This window comes from Malaclemys terrapin, chromosome 2, assembly GCF_027887155.1.
Source record: "Malaclemys terrapin pileata isolate rMalTer1 chromosome 2, rMalTer1.hap1, whole genome shotgun sequence".
Lineage (NCBI taxonomy): Eukaryota > Metazoa > Chordata > Testudines > Emydidae > Malaclemys > Malaclemys terrapin.
The window spans coordinates 219,336,921-219,361,596 of NC_071506.1; the positions used below are offsets into that span (position 1 = coordinate 219,336,921).

The window sequence follows — 24,676 nt, forward strand, 5'->3', positions numbered from 1 at the left end:
CTCTCTCCTCTCCTAGTTTCCCACCTTCCCCTGCCCATATTCATCTCCTCAACCATCCTCCCTGACCTGCCCCTAGCCCCCTGCATTCTCCTGTCTTCCTGCACAGTCACCTGCACCTTCCTAAATCAGACAAAGAATCATGATGTTATTTTAAAATATACTATATAAGGGCTATAAAATTGAGCTGGAAAATGAACAATTAACATCCAAGAATCACAAAACACTCTCCCTGTGTATCAAGTTTTCCAATTATTTTGCAATAACGATTTATGTGAGAATGTCTTTACCACGCCAACTACCTTACTAACGGCTGAAACCCCTAACCCCAGGGGCACTTTCTATATCTCAGTGCAATCATTTTTATAATCCTTAAATAATATATTTTAAAGGGAATCAATTCAGTCACATTCAAAGCATTTCAAAAATAAATTAAAATCATTCTGCTTTCTTCCAATAACTTTCATAATGACATAAATATATGAATCACCCAGTAATTACAATACATTTTTTTAATCTCACACTTGTCCAAATTGAATAGTTAAAATAATTATTTAATTTTGATTTTCCCCTCCTCCCACTGGGTTGGCACTTCTCCTCTGCCTGGGTCTGGCAGCACTTCCCCATCTCTCCTCCTCCTCCCCCCCGCCTCCCACTATCCTGAGTGTTTTCTGCCTGGGACCAGGAGGGTCAGGTAAATGGTGCTACCAGAGACAAGCAGAGGGGAAGCCCTGAGGGCAGCAGGAGGCAGGCGTAGGAGGGGATTGGGGTCTGAGTTGGAAGTGGTGCTGCTGGTCTTGGCCAGAGGAGAAGACCCTGGGCAGCAGCCAGGAGGCAGCAACTGAGTCGGGCCCAGCAACACCTTTTCCCCAACTCTCCCTTCTTCTGCCTCCCACTGCCCCGATCCTTTCTATGCTAAGGCTGATACACATATGAAGTAGGGCTCAATGGCAGGCCAGGGCAGCCCTGAGGCTCTCACAAGGAGCTGTGCCCCCCCATATCCAGCCCTGAAAATAAGAGGAATGGAGGAGCTCCTCACGTCATCATGACAACTCCTCTTGCAGGTTCCCAACTCCCATGACTCACAATCAGTTTGTGAGAGCTGCCGATACCAATTGTCCATCTCCCATGAAGGGATATCAGCCCTTCACATTGAGTGACAATCCTACCACCCACATCAGGCCTGGAGGTACGGGGGGAGAGGAGGGCAGTTTCAAATTATATTGACTTAATTTGTGGGCTTTTAGTTGGGGGAGCCTCATTTATTTAACAGCTTGGATTCCTTTTTCTATTCCCCCCCCCCCTTTTTAATGCACTCCCAGCCATTCTGGGGATAAAGTGTGCCTTATTTTTTTGTTGGTCCTTGATTTGCTGGACCTGTGAGTTGGGAGATCCATGAAGGTTGGTTGTGGATGTATGCACCTGGCACTAGGTGAAGGCACTGAGCACCAAGGACGCAGGGCCCCATTGGTCCTAAGGGAGGCCGCCGAGTTCCAGCAGAGAGAGGAATAAGGGGCTACCGCGCCTGTGGGGAGCAGAGGAGCCATGGAAGGGAGGCAACCTATTCTCATCTTCCTATTACAAAAGCTGGCTTGTAGTTTGTAAAATATACACAGTACATATAGTATCTCTGCAATACCTTTAACAAAACATGTAAAGTAAAATGGCGATGGAAAGTGCTGTATATTTCTCAAATACGGTAAAGGGACAGTACCAGCTGTAGGGAAGACTGCCCCTCAGGTGGTCTTAGCTACTGTTTTGGGTCCCTGCTCTTCCCCACTCCTTGATGGCCCCACACTGTGGGGAGCAGAGAGAAAGGAGTCTCCACTGCCCAGAAGTTGACAGTGGTTTTCTCACAGGGGAGTGGGGAGTTTGGAGAGAGCAGGCTGGGATGCTATGTTCTTCATGAGAAGAGGTGAGTCTCCCAGCCTCAGTGAAGACCTGCTCCATTTCCTTATAACCCTCCCCTCTGCAAATAATGTCATGGATCAACTTCCTCATCCCCTTCTCACTTGTTAGGGCTTGCCCTCTTTCCCTGGGAGCCTCTCTGCTAGGAGGGGAGGAGCAAAAAGAGAACAATAGTTCAGGAACTGCGGGGAAAGAGTCATCTTCTCTCATCCCAAGCCCATCAGCCAGGCTGCTTCAGGCTCCTTGGCCCTGTGGGACACTGCCTGAAAATGTGGTGCACTGAGACAGGGAGCCTGAAGCAATGTAGAATGTATCGCACAATATGGTACCGTTAAAGCATCTAGGTGGGGGGGAAGAAACAAAGGTGACTTTCTACTGCCTTTCTTCCCCTGATCTTGAAGGTGGCGAGGTATAGTTTGATCTCTGTGTAATTTAGCGTAGCCACAAGGCTGGTCTACAATGTGCTGGCTTGTAAATAGCCTTTTAGTGGACATGTTGTAGCACTCACTTATGCCCCAAGAACATCCCTTATGCTGAGGGTGATGTAGAACCACTTATGGTGGCTCTATAATATGAGACTTTACCACCTGTCGGGGACTCCTCTGATTCCTATTTAGGGCAACTTTAAGTCCGAACTGAATCACCGGGGTGGTACAAAGGGGAGTTAGCATGGGGCAGAATAGCCTGCGGCACTAACTGAGAATTATCCATAATGAATTCATTAACAGAAATATCCCAAAATGGTTACTGCTGTTAGATTTCAGCAAGCAAGCTTGAAAAGGGCACAATCCATTGACCCAATGTGGATTCAGTGGAGCTGAAGAAAGGATTTATGTGAAGATGTGCACCACACATACAATGGGTTAATACCGCTATTGTAATGCAGTACTTCTTAGCATATGGCATTCTATACCAAGTGACCTTGGCGCCACTGTAATTTAATTTTCTCATACAGATGAAATGAGGCCATAGAACCTGTGCTTAAAATACATATTTATTTTGTCAACCCTGTATTTAAATTTGCATATAAAAATAATTCATTGCACCAAGTGATTGCTAAAAGAGCCCATGATGAGATGTAATAAATATATAAGAGATAAAACATTTGCAGTATAATTTTTACTATATTAGCAATAAATGGCTAGTTGTCCTTTTATTAATCCATTATATTTGCATTGTTTAATTTACTTGTAAGGCAGAGTTGTTATAAAATATAATAAGATACTGTAGTGCAGCTATACCATGTTGGTTTTTAATTACTATTCTTATAAAATATAAATTAGCATGGTTAGCAATTCACTCCAAATCTAATTAGCTTGCCATAGCTATCTTGTCAGATGCCTGCAATACCAAACTATTCTTTACAAGGTTAACATATTAATAAGAATGTGATTATGCATTTTGCTCATTTAATTATATGACAAAACTTCATTTGTCTCTTAGATGAGTCTCAAAATTGTCAGTAAGTGCCCCTTTAACAAATCATTTGATCATTGACATAGAGAATCTGATGTATTAATTCTGTGTTCATTACTAAGTACTTCTAGACTCAATGTTCAATTTGAATGTTATTGTCACTTTGTGTGAAGACTCTTCAAAACCTTCCATATGTTTTGTATGTATGAGGCCGAGGTTTGGCTCAAGAAGGGAGGACATTTCATTATCCTTCTTTTCTTGGAGTGACAGTTAAGCTAGAAACTTGCTGCCCCATCTCCTTGGCCTGTGACAACTAATTCTCAAGATACAAGTGAAGTGAGGCAGGCTGTCAGTATAAAGAAAAATCTAGAAGTACTGATCTCCTTTTATCCAAGGAAACCATAAGCAATCACAGTCCGCCTAGTTCCTGGGAAATTTGTTCCTATAGAACTGCTGAGCCTAATTGGGGTTTACTTACATGGCAGTTGAGATGTTTTGTAGGAATAGTATAAGGGGCCCTGGCATAAAATACAATGGCAATGAAATGATGAAGGTACATATTTGAAATCTCAGTAGTTTAATCATCTTAAATCACCTAGTTAACTAAACCACCAAAGTAGATCCCCTTTTTGGTAAACAGTTTACCAACTGCACTATGTTATGACAGAGCCACCATAGTTTTCAGGTGACTCTTAAGCAGACAGACTGTAAATGAAAGAGGAAAGTGTGATTTGTGGTTGTCACCAACTGGTGGTCAAACACTATCGATCGCCAGATGGCTTCTAGCCAGTTATTTTGTAAGTATCGTGCATATTATGTATGTACTACAGCTGAAAATTTAGCCAGGAACCTTGTGGTCCATAGTAAGTGTAAGTATAGGTGAGCAAAAAGTGAGCATCTGTCCCCCTGGCCAAGTTAACGTGAGGTGTGCTAAGCTTTACTCGGCTCACACAACTCTTTGTGCATCTTAAAATAATAGAGTATTTGTACTTTACACTACAACCATCTATTATATATTAACACAAGCCAAATTCTCTGACTGGCATAGCTCCTCCTGACATCAAAGCAGCTGTGATAAAATACAACTGCAGATAATTTGGCTCTATCGCTTTATCCCTCCATCATTTGTGCTGTATTTGCTCCCTAGGTCACACTTACAAAATTTATATGTGCACCCATTGCACACACAAAAACAGGTGCTGGCACATATAGCAAGGGTAAATGTGTAGCTATACATGTTGTACATGTAATGTATTTTTAGCATGCATTGATACTATGTTGCACTCAGAAAGAGTTTGTGTGATAATTTTGCAGGTTCAATAAGGTGGCCATTTCTGAAAATCTGGCCCATGATGACTATACTTAAAATATTTTTCTAAAATTAAATACATTTTCCACTGGAGGGGGCATGTTTTCCACCCATTCCCCATCATGATGATTTTGGATGTTCAGAGTCAAACCCAAGCAATTGTGTATGCGCTTAGAAAAGATTGCAGACATATTGCAAGACCAATTTATTTGCTATACCCATATTTAAGGTGTATGGTGATGCATTTAGGGATGACTAACAACAATTTTAGTTACAAGCTGGGGACGCATCGGTTAGAAGTAACGGAGGAGGAGAAGGACCTAGGAGTCCTTGTAGACCGCAGGATGACTATGAGTCGACAATGTGACGTGGCGGTGAAAAAAGCCAATGCGGTCTTGGGATGCATTAGGCGAGGTATATCTAGTAGGGATAAGGAGGTGCTGCTTCTGTTGTATAAGGCACTGGTGAGACCTCATTTGGAGTACTGTGTGCAGTTCTGGTCTCCCATGTTTAAAAAAGATGAACTCAAACTGGAACGGGTACAGAGAAGGGCCACTAGGATGATCAGAGGAATGGAAAACCTGTCGTATGAAAGGAGACTACAGGAGCTCGGGTTGTTTAGTCTGACAAAACGAAGGCTGAGGGGGGATATGATTGCTCTCTTTAAATATATCAGAGGGATAAATACAAGGGAGGGAGAGGAATTATTCCAGTTTAGTACTAATGTGGACACAAGAACGAATGGATATAAACTGGCCGTGGGGAAGTTTAGGCTTGAAATTAGACGAAGGTTTCTGACCGTCAGAGGGGTGAAATATTGGAACGGCCTTCCGAGGGAAACGGTGGGGGCGAAGGACCTGTCTGGTTTTAAGATTAAGTTAGATACGTTTATGGAGGGAATGGTTTAATGGAAAAACATGATTGTAGCCAAAGGAATACAGTGCAACGGCGGGTAAATAGTATAATGGCTAACAAAGGTCAGGCTGGAGACTCTTGCCTACATGCTCGGGGTCTTACTGATCGCCATATTCGGGGTCGGGAAGGAATTTTCCTCCAGGGTAGATTGGCAGAGGCCCTGGAGGTTTTTCGCCTTCCTCCGCAGCATGGGGCAGGGATCGCTAGCAGGGGGGTTCTCTGCCAATTGAAGTCACTAAGCCACAGGATTTGGGGACTTCAACAGCAGAGTCAAGGGAAGGGGTAGGGATGGCTTTGTGGCCTGCAGCATGCAGGGGGTCAGACCTGATGATCATAATGGTCCCTTCTGACCTTAAAGTCTATGAGTCTATGAGTCTTAATGTTTAATGTCAAAGTGCAACAAAGTGATTATATTGCACAGTATTTTATGTAGGTAAAATGTTGTGAGTTGAAGAGAATTGGCAAAATTAAACTCAAACTGAAAAACTTCAAAACAACTGGTGGGCAAACTTGCTGCACTTATTCTAGTTGTGATTATTTTGACAACCTGATTAGAAAATACTACTTAAACCAATAAGGGACACATTTTAAAATAGCCATGTGCAAAGAACTGTACTTGGGTAGGTGCAATTGCCACTGTTTTGCATGTGAAAATCATGTGATCTTAGGCACTCTGACATTTGTGTATGTGATCTCCCAATTTGCATGGGAATTGCGGTAATTACATGCACAAGTATAGGTGCACTATTGCACCAGGATCCTGGGCTGGTCTTTTTAAAAAAATTGGACCTAAAACTGTGAAAATCTAGTGGAATTCAGAGATGAATTCTCTATGAAAGCAGCAGTGGATGAAAAGAGGATGCCTACCATCCAATCCCAGTACTCTGAGAGCTCAATGCAGCAATGAGACCTGATCAGCAGGTGGTCCTAAGGATAATATGAGTGAGAGAGAAAGAGAGAGACCTACCCTAGCCTAACCTTAGGAAGATAAAGACACCATGCACTTAAGGTGCTTCTCTCTCAGCTTGTCAGCGCAGTGTGATCTGAGAGAAGGATAGGCAGGCAGTGGCTAGATTTCATATGACTTGCATGCATCCACATGCTGCTTTTTTTCTAAGGTGGAAGGCTATGGGACAGGAAGCAGAGGTGGAAACACCCAAAAGTTCAATGGATGTGAGCCTAAGACAAGCTTAGTTCACTTCTTGGTGTACAATTTATTTTATCTGACCTACAGTAATATTCATAAATGTACACCACCTGTATGGAGATTCTTTGATACAACAGGAGATTCTTTGATACAACATCTCAGATCTTGTTATGTCTGCAAATTTTTGGCAAGACATTCAAAGCAGACTTAGCCATTTAGCAGAATTGACATGGGTAGAACATGCTGACTGCCGCAATGGAACTCAAGCCAAGATCCTTGAGGGCGGCAGACCGCAGTTGTACTAGATGAGCCAAAAGGGGAAATTTTCCCTCTATCCAAAACAGCATAACATAATTTTCTTCAGTTTCATTTCAGCTGAATTTCAGCTGGTTATGCATATTGCCAGGTCATCTCTGACATTGTGCAGTATGTGAACCAAATTAACTTAACATGTATAATCTTAGCATGTGTTCACTTTTACATTGCATATTCCATAGACTGACAATGCTATTCCAATAGGCTACAACAATTGCCTTAATAAAATATGTCTCTCAGAGCCAAAAGGAATTTAGGATCAGTTGTCTGTCCATTTTCCAGAGGCATAGAATCATAGGACTGGAAGGGACCTTGAGAGGTCATCTAGTCCAGTCCCCTCACTCACTGCAGGACTAACTATTATCTAGACCATTCTTGACAGGTTTGTCTAACCTCCTTTTAAAAATCTCCAATGATGGAGATTCCACAACCTCCCTAGGCAATTTATTTCAGTGCTTAACCACCCAGGCAGTTAGGAAGTTTTTCCTACTGTCCAACCTAAACCTCCCTTGTTGCAATTTGAGCCCATTGCTTCTTGTCCTATCCTCAGAAGTTAAGGAGAACATTTTTTTACCCATCTCCTTGTAATAACCTTTTATGTACTTGAAAACTGTTATCATGTCCTCCCCTCAGTCTTCTCTTTTCCAGACTAAACAACCCCATTTTTTTCAGTCTTCCCTCATAGGTCATGTTTTCTAGACCTTTAATCATTTTTGTTGCTCTCCTCTGGACTCTCTCCAATTTGTCCACATCCTTCCTGAAATGTGATGCCCAGAACTGGACACAATACTCCAGTTGAGGCCCAATAAGTGCAGACTAGAGCGGAAGAATTATTTCTCATGTTTTGCTTACAACGTTCCTGCTAATACATCCCAGAATTATGTTCGTGTTTTTTGCAACAGCGTTGCACTGATGACTCATATTTAGCTTGTGGTCCACTATGATCCCCCAGATCCCTTTCCACAATACTTCTTCCTAGGCAGTCATTTCCCATTTTGTATATGTGCAACTGATTGTTCCTTCCTTTGCATTTGTCCTTACTGAATTTCATCCTATTTCTTCAGACCATTTCTCCAGTTTGTCCAGATCATTTTGAATTTTAATACTATTCTCCAAAGCACTTGCAATCCCTCCCAGCTTGGTATCATCCACAAACTTTATAAGTGTACTCTATGCCATTATCTAAATCAGTGATGAAGATATGGAACAGAACCAGATCCAGAACTGATCACCATGGGACCCCTATTCATTATGTCCTTCCAGCATCACTGTGAACCACTGATAACTACTCTCTGGGAATGATTTTCTAACCAGTTTTGCACCCATCTTATAGTAGTTCCATCTAGGTTGCATTTCCCTAGTTTGTTTATGAGAAGGTCATGCGAGACAGTATCAAAAGCTTTACTAAAGTCAAGATATACCATGTCTACCGCTTCCCCCCATCCAAAAGGATTGTTACCCTGTCAAAGAAAGGTATCAGGTTGGTTTGACATGATTTGTTCTTGACAAATCCATGCTGACTGTTACCTATCACCTTATTATCGCCTAGATATTTGCACATTGATTGCTTAATTATTTGCTCCATTATCTTTCCAGGTACAGAAGTTAAGCTGACTGTTGTGTAATTCCCTGGGTTGTCCTTATTTCCCTTTTTATAGATTGGCACTATATTTGCCCTTTTCCAGTCTTCTGGAATCTCTCCCGTCATGAGGCATGCATTTATGCACACTGAAACCTGGACTTATTTATGCCATACAACTAGTTTCAAATAGAAATCTAGTTTTTTTCTTGCTTAAGCCATTTGAAAATGTGGCCCTTAACATGTACAAATAAAGAGTGTGCACATCTTATGGAATAAATAGTAACTATTTGGACCTTTAAGACTAACAGAAGTATTGGAGCATAAGCTTTCGTGCACGAAAGCTTATGCTCCAATACTTCTGTTAGTCTTAAAGATGCCACAGGACCCTCTGTTGCTTTTTACAGATTCAGACTAACATGACTACCCCTCTGATATTTGGACCTTGTGTATGAATTTTCTTAGTAGAGAGAGAGTATCATTATTTTAATAGCTATCTAAAAGATATATATGTATTTTCTATGAGCTAACATCTATAAATTAGATAAGATTTAATTTTCTCATCTGCCTTTACTTTTCATATTTGCCTCAACAGATATCAATCATATATTTTGTACAAAATACATCCCAGCTCTCCGCTTTTTAAAAAATCAGATTATCTTATCTGCTTTATTCTTTACTTGCAGTGGTGTTGTAGCTTTGTTGGTACCAGGATATTAGAGAGACAAGGTAGGTGAGGTAACATCTTTTATTGGACCAAGTTCTCTTGGTGGAAGGGACAAGCTTTCAAGCTTCTCAGAGCTCTTCTTTGGGTCTGAGAAAGGTAAGCAGAGTGTCTGAGCTAAATACAAGTAGGGACAGATTGTTAACCACAAGGGGTTCACACAGGCTGTAGGACACTCCTTAAAATGAAGTGGAAGTTAAGGATTATCAGGCAATGGGGTGTGCTAGAAATTGTCATGAGCTATAAAACCAGTGTCTCTGTTAAGTCCATGGTTTTTAGTTCTAGCAGAGTTATGAATTTATCCATTACCTATGGATAATGTTGTGTTTTTGTTTTTTATCATTTTTCATTCAAGAGTATGGTGATTGTCTGGTTTCAGTAACATAGTTGTTGTTGGGGCATTTGATGCACTGGATAAGGTACACCACATTACCTCACCTACCTTATTTTTTCTGTAGGTTTTCATGTAATTAGAGTACAACCAAACTTTGGACAAGTACTTAAAATTGTTAATAAACAGTTGTGGGAGTTTGTTGCAGGGAGGGGGCATTAAGGGGTAAAAGGAGGAAATAATGAGAAAAAAGATGTGGACTTTCTGCCATCTGATTACAGAAGAGAAACAACAGTCCCTCTTTGAATGTTTAAAGGCTGTGGTATGTGCTGTAGCAATGAACTCTGCCAAAAAAATAAAAAAAATAAAACCCACATCATCCCAGCACTCACACAAACAGAGTAGTGCTTTTCTTCACAAGTAGCACTACTGAACTCAATGGGACTGTTCATCAAGTAACTTTCCACTCAACCCATGTCAGGGCAAGGGCAGTATGTGGCTCTAGGAGCACTCTATTCTAGAATAAATTCTCACCAAGAACTAGATTAAGCAACTACCTAATATTTGGTCAGATTGTGAACCCCTTACTTCCACTGAAGAGCAGCACTCATACAAGCAGTCCAATTAACTTCACTGCTGCTGGTTTAACTGCTCACCAATGGGAATAAAGGGCTCACAATATGGCCCATGATGATTGATGAAACTTGTCATCAAAATTTGAATTTCAACCAAAAAAAAGCAGAACATTTATGCATACATTTTTACCCTTTTTGGGTGATCTCAAAATTCACTGAATTGCTTCTGCACAGAATTCTTAGTCATTAGCTTTTGTCACGAGTAATTGATTGTGAATATTTGATAATTGATAATTATAGGCCAGTCAGTCTGACATCAATCCCAAGCAAGATAAAGAAGTGTCTGATACAAGGGTTGATTAATAAAGAATTAAAGGAGGCTAATGTAACTAATGGGTTGATAGAAAATAGATCCTGTCAAACTAACTTGATATCTTTTTTTGATTAGATTACAAGTTTGGTTGGTAAAAGTAATAAGGTAGATTTCTGTCAGGCATTTGACTTTGTACGATATGGGATTTTGATTAAAAGTACTAGAAAGTTCCAAAATTAACATGGCACACATTAAATGGTTTAAACACTGGCTATCTGACAGGTCTCAAAATGTAATTGTAAATGGGGAAGCATCATTGAACGGGTGTGTTTTCAGTGGGTCCTGCAGGGATCAGTTCTTGGCTTTGTTCTATTTAACATTTTTATTAATGGCCTGGAAGATAACATAAAATTATCACTGATAAAGTTTGCAGAAGACACAAAAATTGTGAGAGTGATAAATAATGAAGAGGAAATGTCACTGATACAGCGTGTTCTGCATTGCTTGGTAAGCTGAGTGCAAGCAAACAATATGTGTTTTAATATGTCTAAAAGAAAAAGTACCTCTAGGAATAAGGAATGTAGCCCATACTTACACAGTGAGGAATTCTCTCCTGGCAAGCAGTGACTCTGAAATAGATTTGGTGATTGTGGTGGATAATCAGCATAATCTGAGCTTCCAGTGCAACATTGTGATCAAAAGGGCTCTTGCAATCCTTGGATGCATAAATAAGGGAATCTCAAGTAGAAGTAGAGAAGTTATTTTACCTCTGTATTTGGTACTGGTGTGACTGCTGCTGGAATATTTGTCTAGTTCTGTTGTCCACAATTCAAGGAGGATGTTGATAAATTGGAGAGGATTCAGAGAAGAGCCAGGAAAATGATTAAAGGATTAGAACAGATGATATACTCAAGGAGCTGAATCTATTTAGTTTATCAAAGAGAAGGTTAAGGGGTGACTTGATCATAGCCTATAATTACGTATGTGGGAGAACAAATATTTAATAACAGGCTGTTCAACCTAGCAGAGAAAGGTATAACATGGTTTAATGGCTGGAAATTGAAGCTAGAAAAATTCAGACTGGAAATAAGGCAAAAACTTTTAACAGTGAGAATAATTAATTATTGGATCAGTTTACCAAGGATTATGGTGGATTCTCCATCACAGAAAATGTTTAAATCAAGGTTGGATGTTTTTCTAAAAGATCTGCTCTAGGACTTAATTGGGGTAAGTTCTATGCCTGTTTATTCAGGAGGTCAGACTAGACGATCACAATTGTCCCTTTCTCTGGCCTTGGAATCTATGATATCTGAAATTTGAAGTGCGTTGGCTTTGCTTGGCCACATAGATCCACCAGTCACTCATCTCTGGTGGATCAGGGACATAGGAGCAGTGGGAGTTTCTTCAGCCTCAGGCCTAGAGTAATGACTGACAGTTCAACCAATCTACATCCGCTAAGAAGAACATCTTCCTACCTATGAAAGACCTTATGTATTAAGAACAGCTACTCTGATTTGGCAAGGGAAAAGATTTATTGATGTCTGTTGAACGTTACATATGTATTCCTTCCACAGAAAAAAATATCCAAGAGCTAGGAACAGCAAGTACATATGTTCCATTTCTTGACAAATATTGTTATAATGTCTGTGTATAACAGAACTTTGAAATGTTTTGTTAGTAAATGTGATTTAATGTTAGCATTCTCAAATCTGTCATCTGTCTATCATATTATAATGCATGTGTCTCCCTGCTATCCTGGCATCATGTGTACACTTTGAAAAGTGGTAGTCATTAACAAGGAATTTGCTCTCAAACTCTTCATTGATTTCACTTCTTTCTAAGCAAAGTTGGTCTCATTTTCTTTCCTGGGGATGTCTTGACTGGACCTTCTGTATATGTCATGGGAATGTTCGTGAGGAAAAAAGCAAATACTAAAATGCAACCTAAAGTCCAGGCAATGGTGTCATTTTCGTAAGCCAGTTAGAGTTCTTCAACAATCAAAGATAACTTAACCTTTTTGCTAACTGACAGGAAACTAGGTTGGCCACTTTCTTCAGAAAGGAATCAAATAAAAATGAGAAGGAAACATTGTGGATTCAGGGTTCGAGGACTTTAGGTGATACCTAACCATACATATTGAATGAAATTGATGTGCACAGACTGAGTTTAAGCAGATCACATTCCATTAAGCACCAGTTCTTAGCAGAACTTCTTGGGAAAGAAATCTACAAAAAACATTGTAGTCGGTTCCTGCTAAAAGTAAGGTCTTGACTGACATTTCACAAGCTAGTTATTGGAGGCAGAAGTCCCCATCTTATCAAGACCATAGCGTTTTAGTGAAACTTTAATAAAGTAAAATATTTAAACAATTTAAAATAGTACAGAAACCATTTTCCTTAAAGGAAATTGGTTTTGAGTGAAGGAAAATGCAGTAAAACTGAATAAATGAAAACCTTGTTATAATAAGCAAAATGGAAGATTGTTTCCTTAATCTGTTATACATTTTCATGTCTTATAAAAGCTCCCTCTATGAGCAAGAAAGGGATTTCTGCAGGAAACATCTTGACTATTCTTGAGAAATCAATTTTTTATTCCTCTTCATACATTATAGGGAGACAAAAATGCATGTTTCATGCATTTGTTGCATAGTGAAAGATCAAATGTGTTCAACATACATGTAAAATATATGTGATAGTGTGATTTTTTTTTTATTTATTTTGGCCAGTCTTCATTGTATTTATGTTATACCTTGTATGATACAAAGTATTTTCATATACAGTAAACACTACAGTATAGCATTGACTCTACATATTATATCACACAAGATATTGCGATATACAATCACACTGCTTATGAGCACATCCTCTGAGACTGTGCAAGCTGTTCTAATAATAATCTTAAATTTGTATAGTGCTTATCCCAAAGTGCTTTACAAACTGATATGTTTACTATACACAGTGATCCCTCACATCTAGCTCTGAAAGGCAATCCCTCTGATGAAACAGTGCAGCTGTGATAACAGCACAGAGTGATGCTAGTACACTACTATTTAGGACAGAAAGTGCAGAAAAGCTTTTTCCATTCAAATTAGTGGTTAAGGTAGACAGAGAGTAATTATGCTGGTTGGAATTTGTCCAGGACATCGGGATTAATGCAACTTTTACAATGCTGTAAAATCTTTAATGACAACAAGCACTGAAGATTTAGCTCTCATGCAAAACCCAACATCTCCAGAAGCACAGTGGGCCTAAGAGCATGATAGAGCTTTCATTTGTTAGGCATGCAAATGCGTAAGTGCCACATACTGCATCCCCATCAGTAATTCATACAGCAGCTAGGTGTTTCTTAGGAGTCTCTCATCAAGTATTGACTCGATTCAAACCAGCCTAGCTTTTGAAATCTGATGGAATAGGCTGTTATGCCTCTGAGTGCTCTTATAAAAGGTCATTGTATGTGCTACCGTAAGACACACAGGCCTGATTTTAAGACAGAACTCAACCCAGCCTCCTGTTTTGAGGTCCACCACAATTTGTGGATGCAAGTGATGTAGTTAAGACATCTAAATATCTTATTTGCTTGCTTCACTCATGGGTACAAACTGGGAACCTGCTTCCAAAAATCAGGATTATATTGCCTAAGTAAAATGACTGCAATCCTTTGAAAATTGTATCCCTTTTAATCTTTTAAAAATATCAGTAGAGTATGCATATAGACTGCAAATAGACAGATAGTGTACAATGCTCATCTCTGCTAGGACATTCATCTTTATGAAAAAAATGGAGATATCTTATCTCTTAGAGCTGGAAGGGAGTTTGAAAAGTCATTGAGTCCAGCCCCCTGCCTTCACTAGCAGGACCAAGTACTGATTTTGCCCCAGATCCCTAAGTGGCCCCCTCAAGGATTGAACTCCCAACCCTGGGTTTAGCAGGCCAATGCTCAAACCACTGAGCTAGCCCTCCCCTCCATGGAAATTATGTTGTTTTTTCTTATGAGTTGTTATAAAAGAATAGTCATTGTGAATTATCATTAAATCATTTGGGCAGGAAGGGACCACCAGTAGGTTATCTAGTTAGATTCTTCCTAAATCAAGTTAGGGTTCACCACCTTACTCGTAAAACCTTTCAGAATCATGTAATGCCAATATCTTAACCCTCTTGTGGTTATTAACCATTGCATGGCACTCTTCAAAAGAGCAGTGGCAAAATATTAAACTAGAGCTGAGTGAAACTTGGTGGTATCACTTAATAGGATTTCCTGTGAATATTTTTTGTTGTTGTTTTCTTTAAATGAAACATGAGTTTTTATTTGAGTTTTGAGTAAAACATTCAAAATCCAGAGAAATGACTGAATTTCAGTCCAAATCTCTCAACCTCAGCCCAGGTTTTCTCAAAACATTTCCCAAGGTTTTATTATGATATAAAAGGCATTACCACAGTGTCCTGTCCATATTCTGGTTCATGTAACTTCATTCTGCATATCTAAATTCCCCACATAATTTCATATGGATGTGCTATTCTTCTTCATTTTCCATCCTGAACTGCTATGGAGGGTTTAAATATACAGTGAAACAGCTGACACCCCAACCGCATTTCAGTTGAAGTGATTATAGCATATCCTAAATAACACAGTATGCCGACCCTTTAGAGCAAGCAACAGGCTCACCATTGTCTTATTCTAGTTCAGCCTAGAACAGAGGAACTCTGGGACTTGTAGTTCCCAGGGCTGCTAGGAGTTAAAAGCAAAACAAGGAATGATGGGAAAGTGTGCCAAGGAATATAAGATCCCTTCCCCCAAGAACTGGGAAGGAGTAAGTTTTGTTGTGAGTCTTTCTACTGAGTGAAAGAGAAGTGAAAATGAGGGTAAGAGTTTTGTCTCATTAACCCAAAAACCTAGAAAAGTGTTGAGGGGGCTTTTGAAGAAGGGTCCAGAAGTGACTAAAAAGATAGCTAAAAGTCTGGGTAGCAAGGAAGAGGTAATGCAGTACTGCCAATCGTAAGTGTTCAAAAATCATGAGATCAGCTTAATCACATGATTTTTTTAAAAACAAGAACAATTGGGTTTTATTTGCTTTCTGGTTTCTGAGCTTTTAGGGTGTACTTACTTTGTTTCTAAGTTTTTCACAACCAGGAGGACAATAAACTTACTCTCCTTGAAAAAGAAAGCTGAGATTCTCGTGCAGTCTCTTGATTCAAAGAGCTGGGGCCTTGAGAAGGGAAACAAACCACAAGTTTTGTGATAAAATCATGAGGGTTGGCAACAGTACATGGTTTTTGTGGCAGAACATAGATAGCATAAGGAACCAGTAAAAGAGTTGGTGGTCATACCTGAAACCTGCTTCACTGTTTCTGAGGCATTAAAGGCTAGGACTTTTGGAAGAGGGAAGGCATGAGCTCCCCTCTGACACTCAGGAGTCAGCTGGGTGTGTTTCTGTTGTATCCTGAGAGAGGAGAAGTCTTACACACCCTCAGTGGAGGGCTGTGATCCAGGGAAAAAGACTTGGTGAAGATGTGGATTGTTTTTGTTACCTTGGAAGAGATGAATCTTTCAGTCTAGTGGGAAAGCTAACCTGCCATACCAAGAAAGGCAAACTGAGGCATGGTTGCTGTTGTTGTACAGTAGAAACAAAACTGCACACCCTTTCCTGAATAGGGAACCACATGAAAAATATATTTGGTGATGTTCTTATCTACATCTTGCAACTATTAGGCAGTACAATTTCTTATATAACATGGGAAAATAGCTGATGTAGGTTTGGGGCTATTTTTACCCTTGGTGTTCCACACTGAAAACTAAAGCCAAAAATAAGTTGTTTTTCATTTATCTACAACACTTAAAATGCATGGTTAGAAAAAATCAGCCATATATCCCAACAGCTAATCTAATTTCTGGTGTTACTTCCCAAACTGGTAGTTTGCTACAGGAAACAGGTTCTTGATTAATATGGATCATTAATCTCTTACGTTGAATGGACCCTATTATTTCAATGAACAAACAATGCCACTTGACTGCTAATTCAAAAAAAAATTAGAAGTTTTCAGATCTGCAATTTGACAATACACTCCCAATAAAAATGAATAAAACTAGGTTTCAGGGTCACTCATTTGTGATTATTGCTGACATATTCATTTTTTAGCCTAGACATACAAATATACTTAAAATCAGACTAAAGGTCCAGCTCAAAGGCAATCTCAGAATAAAAGTGAATTATGATGCTAATAATTACAGTATGAAGCAGGTGAGTCTTTGAAAAGGCAGCAAGCTAAAATGTTAATGGGTGTCTTGCTCTCCCATCAATGATCACACTGCAACTGCAATGTGATTTTTAAACATACCTAAGTGTGTACATCCGGCTTTTCTTTTGGAGTAATGTTGCTTGCTACAGAAACTTCAGTATTCTCTTAGGGATCTCTTTACTTTGGAGAGGTGTGCTCACTCACCAGATGGGAAATTAAACTGTAGAATCCACAAATGCAGGGGCGGCTCCAGGCACCAGTGCACCAAGTGCGTGCCTGGGGCGGCAAGCCGCGGGGGGCGGCTTGCCGGTTGCTGTGAGGGCGGTAGTCAGGCAGCCTTCGGCAGCTTGCTTGCAGGAGGTCCGCCAGTCCCACGGCTTCCGTAGCAATTCGGTGGCGGGTACGCCGAAGGCACGGGACCGGCAGACCTCCTGCAGGCGCGCCGCCGAAAGCCGCCTGACTGCCGTGCTTGGGGCGGCAAAATACATAGCGCCACCCCTGCACAAATGTACAGAGCTGATCTTCACAGATTGGAGCCTTCGGACTAATCCCCAGCTGCTGTGGACTGAAGTAGTAACAATGGAATTATCCTGACTTACACCAGCTGAAGAGCTGGATGTTGATGCGACAGCTGAGAAGTGTTCTGTTGCAATATTTGATAGCTGATTTTAGTAGAATGCTCGTATACAACTAACTTTTCTCAATAAACATTTTTGAACACCTTTGAGATTGTGTTGCCCAGGTGTAGTCAGGCAATAGACTGATACGATTAATTGTTTCATGGCAAATCCACATTTTAGAGGTTATTCTGTGGTAAGGGGGCTTCCCTCCATGCACTTTTAGCTCCGAGTGCACATTTTAGTCACTACACTGTAACAGCTCCTTTGATTCCTCTGCAATGGGTCTGCTGCAGCATCATACCTCAAGGCTCTTCTCAAGAGACGCAATTGTGAGTAGGAGGATCAGTTTTCATGCAGAAAGACCAGAGTGTTTTTTCATTTCCCCAGCTGATATGCCCAACCAAGGGACTAATTCTGGCATGTGAGTGGAAAATCTAGAAATTCCCTTAAGTAAGGATTTCATATTGAATACAGCACACGCGTGCACACACACACAGGATGTGTGAGAGATGCTTTACTGAGAGTACAGAAGAGATTCTGAAGATAAGGGTTTAATTTGCTTTTGCTATTCATTACCCAGTGTTTGTGTATTCTGGCAGAAAGCCCTAAGTGAAAAGGGGTTAGGCTGTTAATCTGCTATGATCTGTAATCAGTGATAAATTGTCCATAATGGACAGGCGGGCCTTTATGCTTAATGTCGTATGTGCAAAGACTCTAAGCTTTAACTGTCTGTGTTAGAGCAGTAGGCTTTCAAAGTACTTCACTATTGTACATTTTATACTGTGAGATGGTGAGAGAGCTAGTTTTAGACACCCTTGAAGTCAATGGATGCTTCAGGGAGCCTCTGATGAAAAAGGCCTAATCAAGTACACTGAGGGCCAAATTCATTACTACCATAAGTAGATCCAACTCCATTGGCTTCAGTAATGTTGTGCCTGTCTACCTATGTCACTGGTGAGTTTAACTCTGCTTTTTAGCTGAGTGATGAAATCCAGATGCTAAGATGGCATGCCATTGTGGAACTTGGTAGGGGGCTTTCTCTGGTATATTACTGGGGGTCCTGGTGTCTTGAGAAAGAACTTTATTGCTGGGCAATGTGGGTGTTAGGAGCGAATGGGGTTTGGATAGCCCTGAAGACTAACCTTAATAGTGGTGCCTACAACCCTAAATCCAGTTCTGGTGATTGCTACTAGTCAAAAACAAGTGTATAGACTGATAGTCAGAGATCACATGGGGGTCCCAATTTAGATCAATGCAATTACTTGTACTTAGGATTGTATAGTTTAAGGCAAGTTTCCTGTTAGCCCTGTTGAACGCTAGGGGCCAGATTTTCCAACCTGTGTGTGCGTATAATTTTGATTCTTTGATTATTTATTTTTGCATATACAGGTGGTTCAAGCACAAATGTTAGTGCCCCTGCATGTGTTTGAATCTGCCATATGCACATACAGGCAGGTGCAGATGTCTGCATGGACAAAGTGTTGTCTATGGGTTGGGTCCTTTTCAAAATGTGGCGCTAGTAGCTTTACCAACAAAACTGTTGAAGCGGGAAAGTACTGAAAATCCCTATGGAACTTTGATAACTCAAATATGTTAAACACTGGATAAAGCACATGACTAATGTAGGTAAGAGAATGGGGATACAAGCGTGTGTCCCTTCAGCAGTTATAGTTCCTAGAAAAGAAAAAGTAGATGCTGATTCATGATCAAACGGGGTGGTAGCTCTGATAGATCATTAAATTATAAACACAGAACTTCATTGTGGCAATATTAATAATAGGCATTGGATTCATGTTATTGGTCTGTTGTTCCAAGGAGCCTTGCAGGATTGCAACTGATCCTGCTCTTTCTGTTCTCATGTGGTTAGAAAGAAAAAATGAAGGTAAGTATTTGAACTTGCATACTGTATCTGAGCTGTAGTTTAGATTTCCCTTAGCCCTCCTTCAGATATGCCACTGGGAGAATCACTGGCTAAGCACAATGCAGCATGAAATAAACAAGCAAAGACTTCTGGAGGCCAGAAAGGGGAAGGTTGAGAGATCTGGACAGGTTCTTACATACAATATGTATAGTCTGAAGAGACATATTTATTGGAAGAGTATGTACTCCATGGTCAGACTACTTTTAAATATTATCCCATCCCTCTTCACCCACGATCCTACCAAGCACAGTGTACAGCAAGTAATCCATCATGACAAAGATCCCAAGCTGAGATGCCTGGATCAGTGCATCGATTATGCTGTCCTTAACACTCACAGACAGCTACTAAGGTGAGCAACAAAAAGCGAAACATATTATGCACCAGGGTAGTGGAGCAGAACTACTGAACTAGGCTGAGAGTACTAGTTTCAGATGGTGTCTGGTGTGAGAAAATCCTACAGGTAAATAGATTATCCAGCAGATCTAATCTATTATGTTTCTAATGCACCAATATCTCTGTCCTGATATAAAATCAGGACATATTGGTAGGTCAGCTTTTAGTAATTCATCAACCTGCAAAGTTTACATTAAAGTCTCTGATAACTATGACTAAATCATGCCTAGTTGTTTGTCAATCACTCACTGAATTGGTCATAAAATGCTTCTTGCCCTCCTCTGCAGCTGCAGTAATTGAGGCATAAATCTGGAGTGTGGTCAGATTAGAGTAAAATGTAACAAAATGATGTGTTCCTTACTGGATTGTATCTCATCGCTGTATTTTCCGCTGTTCTCCTGTGATGGATGCTCTGTGTTCTCAAGCAAGATAAAAAATTGCTAGTAAAATAAAGCCTGGTTTCTAATAGCTTTTGGTTATTGCATTTTTACTAGATTAGCGAGGTTCAAGTCATCATTTTTTTCAAAGATGTGGTTTTATAAGAGTGGGTACAGTAAGATTCCTGTTAAGAGAAAGTGTCTAGAAACTTGCAATGCTAATTCAGACAGGGTTTGAGAGGCTTGCTAGCTCATCTAAGAACATCAGCATACTGGAGAGAGACTGTGTGAAATAATCCAGGTATTAAACACTGAGTCCCTTGGCAACAGCAAAGATAATTCACGTTATCTCTCCTACTGCCTTTATTTTTGTTATAAATGTTGTTTAAATGTAAATAGTCTCTTAGTCTGTAATTAGCATTTACAAGAAACATTGTTAATGTTACAAAAAATTAAGCGTAAAGAGAAACAGTTCAGTAAATGGAGCATGAGACGGGGAGTCAGGAGACCCGAGTTGTATTCCAGGCTATGCCATTGACTCAGCGTGTGATGTTGAACAACTCGTTTAACCTCTCTGCCTGAGTTTCCCCATGTGTAAAGTGGGATTAATGATATTTACTCTGCTTTGCAAAATGCTTTGAGATCCAGGGTTGAAAAGTGATTTGTGAGTGTAAAGTGGTGTGTGATAGTATTTAAAAAGCGTAGCTATTAATAACATAAGGGTCTGTCTCCTCCCCTCCCCAAAATCATTGATATGTACTTCCCCCAAATGCTAGCAAGTTCCAGCTCCTTCTTAAACTAGCCTGAGCTTCAGCCTTATCTTCTATTTCAAGCAATCCTGAACATTTTCAAAGGTTCAGATAAAAAGTATTTTTTCCTCTCCCCTGCCACCAAATATTCTTTTTATTCCTGCCTGCTGCACTACTAGTAATTCTGAGAAGACTGCTCAGCTTCTGAGCAACTATCTTTTTTTACCACCCCTGGTGAAAAACAACAACAACTAGGGAAATACAACCTAGATGGAGCTACTATAAGGTACTATAACCATTTCCAGGGAGTAGTTATGAGTGGTTCAAAGTCATGCCGGAAGAACATAATGAGTGGGATCCTGCAGGGATCTGTTCTGGGTCCAGTTCTATTCAATATCTTCATAAATGATTTAGGTCATGGCATAGAGAGTACACTTATAAAGTTTGTGGACGATACAAAACTGGGCGGGGTTGCAAGTGCTTTAGAGGATAGGATTAAAATTAAAATTGATCTGGACAAACTGGAGAAATGATCTGAAGTAAATAGGATGAAATTCAATAAGGACAAATGCAAAATACTCCACATTCAAAATGGGAAACTACTGTCTAGAAAGGAGTACTGCAAAAAATGTGATAGTAGATCATAAGTTAAATATGAGTGAACAGTATAAAACTGTTTAAAAAAAAAAGCAATCATACTGGGATGTATTAGCAGGAGTGTCATAAGCAAGACATAAGATGTAATTCTTGCCACTCTACTGCCTGTGGATTAGGCCTCAACTGAAGAATTGTGTCCAGTTCTGGATGCCACATTTCAGGAAAGATGTGGAGAAATTGGAGAAAGTCCAGAGAAGAACATCGGAGGGAGAAAAATTGTTCTCCTCAACCTCTGATGATAGGACAAGAAGCAATGGGCTTAAATTGCAGCAAGGACAGTTTAGGTTGGACATTAGGAAAAACTTCCTAACTGTCAGGGTGATTAAGCACTGGAATAAATTGCCTAGGGAGGTTGTGGAATCTCCATCTTTGGAGATTTTTAAGAGCAGGACCATTACCTGTCAGGGATGGTTTAGATAATACTTAGTCCTGCCATGTGTGCAGGAGATGGGACTAGGTGACTTCTTAAGATCCCTTCCAGTCCTATGCTTCTATGATTCTATTCTCTGGCTTCCCTTCCCTAGATCTGAAGAACATACTTAGTCTGCTCCCATATGTTGCTACTGCCTGAGGACGTCACTGCTCCCATATGTTGCTACTACCCTGGGACCTCACTCTGTTTTGATGTGTCCCTGAGGGGTGCTAGGGTGTTTGAGGGCCTCAAGTTTGTACTCTTGTCAAATCTCTTGGCTTGCTACCGCACACAAGAGGAACTCTGTGTTTCAAGCCAATTCTTCATCCAGTTCTTGAACAACAGTTGGTATGCTAATGCTTACCTGGCTGCAGGAGATTTCAGGGAGTTCTGCAGGCTGAGGGTTCTGCATCAGGATAGAACAGGCACATAACTGCCCATGGAGACATACGTTTTTATTTCACCAGTATAAGATTGCTGTGCTGCAAGTGCTGTGCCTAAGCCTGTGATCATTCGTTTATTGTCATGTGGTCCCTGAAAGATATAACTGGGAAACCAGAACTTCCAAGCCAGATGGACTCTGAGGAGGAATATCTCTAAATAACTGGGGTCTTGGGAGGGCTCGGGCACTGATTCTGGGGGCTAGGTGGCCTGACAGTGGGTCTCTCTGCCCCTAAGAGTGTCATACATGGGGTGTGCACCTGTGCATGCACCCAAGAGACCTAGTGCTAGGACCGCATCCGAAGAAGTGGGCTGTAGTCCACGAAAGCTTATGCTCTAATAAATTTGTTAGTCTCTAAGGTGCCACAAGTACTCCTGTTCTTCTTAGTGCTAGGACCAGTGATCAGTCAATACCCATGCTCAGGGGGCTAAGCAACATATGGGATTCAGTGGTTGGGTCTCCTCATAATAGACTGGTGTCAGTCCAGAGGACTGGGCCAGGTTCTGATACAAAACATCACAGAATATTATTGGATCACCAATTATTGAAAGATGTGGCAGTGTGCTAAGTTGCTAGACTCAAGGCCAGAGGATTGTTCTCAAAGGTATGGGGCAAAGAAGGGAAGGGTAAGAGAACTGGGGAGGGAGAAACTAAACGAAAGAAGAAATAGCAATTCCTAGATCTCTTGAAGTAGTGCCAAGAGTCAGAACAGGGGTGAAAGAGGACGGTTGGGAGCAGTGAGTTGGGGTTATTAGAAAAAGAATTGTGGGTATAGTTATAACAGCTAGGAGAGATTTTGGGGATTGGGTCTAAAACAATGTTGAGGATGGAATAGTAAAGGCATCCAAAGGTTCAAATGATGGTACACACATATTGGGCTCTACACAATATTTCAGTGCATCTTGAGTTCCATCCATCTAAAATTATCTGGAAAATCAAACTAAAACCAACTCACTTACCCGTAGCCCCCAATAATTCCAAAGAATGCAAGTTTTTTCCTAATTGAGTCTGCTGGGACTATGCAGCAAAACTACAACCGTCCACGTTCCTGTTAGCACTAAAGTTTTTATGACTCAGGAGCTACGGGCAATGAAGTAGCTTACTGCCAGCTTACTCAATTCTACATAATTACAGTTATTGCCTGTTTCAGAGGAAGTATAACTGGTGATATGTGGTTCTAGAATTAGTCACACATAGTGCTGTAGAACTATCTAAGCCCCAAAACAGCACAGGAAAAATAATTGATTATTTGTGGCTCCAAACAATGAAGTGGATTAAAGACACCCATATACTTTGCTTGTGGACACACGCTGCTGTAAATTCAAGTCGTCCGCAAAACCACATAATTTCTGCTCTTTTGCCAATAGCCTGTGCCTAAGCTACCAGCCATTGTAACAGTGTGTGTCTTAAACTCCCTTGACAAAAGGCTTCTCTAGAAGTTGAGGGTATTGATCTTAATAAGTAGCGTGTGTTTGTATGGAAGCAGGAGTGGGTTGGGGAACAGGGCAAAAGGTACATTTTGATAACCCAAAAGCCATTCAAATAAACTGATACAAACCAGAACCCATTCTTGAAGACAGGGTGTAGGTAGTCAATATTTTGTGGGGTTTTTTTTTCATAGATTCATTGATTCTAAGACCAGAAGTAACCATTGTGATCATCTAGTGCAGGAGTTCTCAACCTTTTTCTTTCTGAGCCTCCCCCCAACCCTCCCAACATGTTATTAAAAACTCCATGGCCCACCTGTGTCACAACAACATTTTTCTGCATATAAAAGCCAGAGCCAGCATTAGGGAGTAGCAAGCAGGGCTATTGCCCAGGGCCCCACACCACAGGGGGCCCCACAAAGCTAAGTTGCTCAGGCTTTGACTTCAGCCCCCAATGGCAGGGTTCAGGGCCCCAGGCTTCAGCCCCGCATGGCAGGGCTTTGGCTTTCTGCCCTGGGCCCCAGCAAATGTAACACTGGCTCTGCTCGGCGGACCACCTGAAACCTGTTCACAGCCCCCCAGGGGGCCCTGGACCCCTGGTTGAGAACCTCTGAGCTAGTCTGACCTTCTACAGGAAACAGGCAATAGATCTTCCCCAAAATAATTCCTAGAGCAGATTTTGTAGGAAAAACATCCAAACTTGAATTAAAAATTGTCAGTGATAGAAAATCCACCACAACCCTTGGTAACTTGTTCCAATGGCTTTCTCCGCATTCTTCAATGTGTGGCCCCTCACCTTATTTACCAGACACTATTCAGTAGTTAGAACTATTAACTTCCTCCCGGGCTCCTCTATGGTACTCACCACTATAGTATCTGAGTGTTTCACAAATATTAATTAATTTATTTTTACATT

The 24,676-nt window shown here is 40.6% G+C and overlaps 1 long non-coding RNA gene across 1 annotated transcript in view; it reads right to left on the reverse strand.

The window, feature by feature from the left end:
• The window catches only part of LOC128832114 (uncharacterized), a 211,923-nt gene that overhangs the window by 30,573 nt on the left and 156,674 nt on the right, over positions 1 to 24,676 (reverse strand). The window lies entirely within an intron of this gene.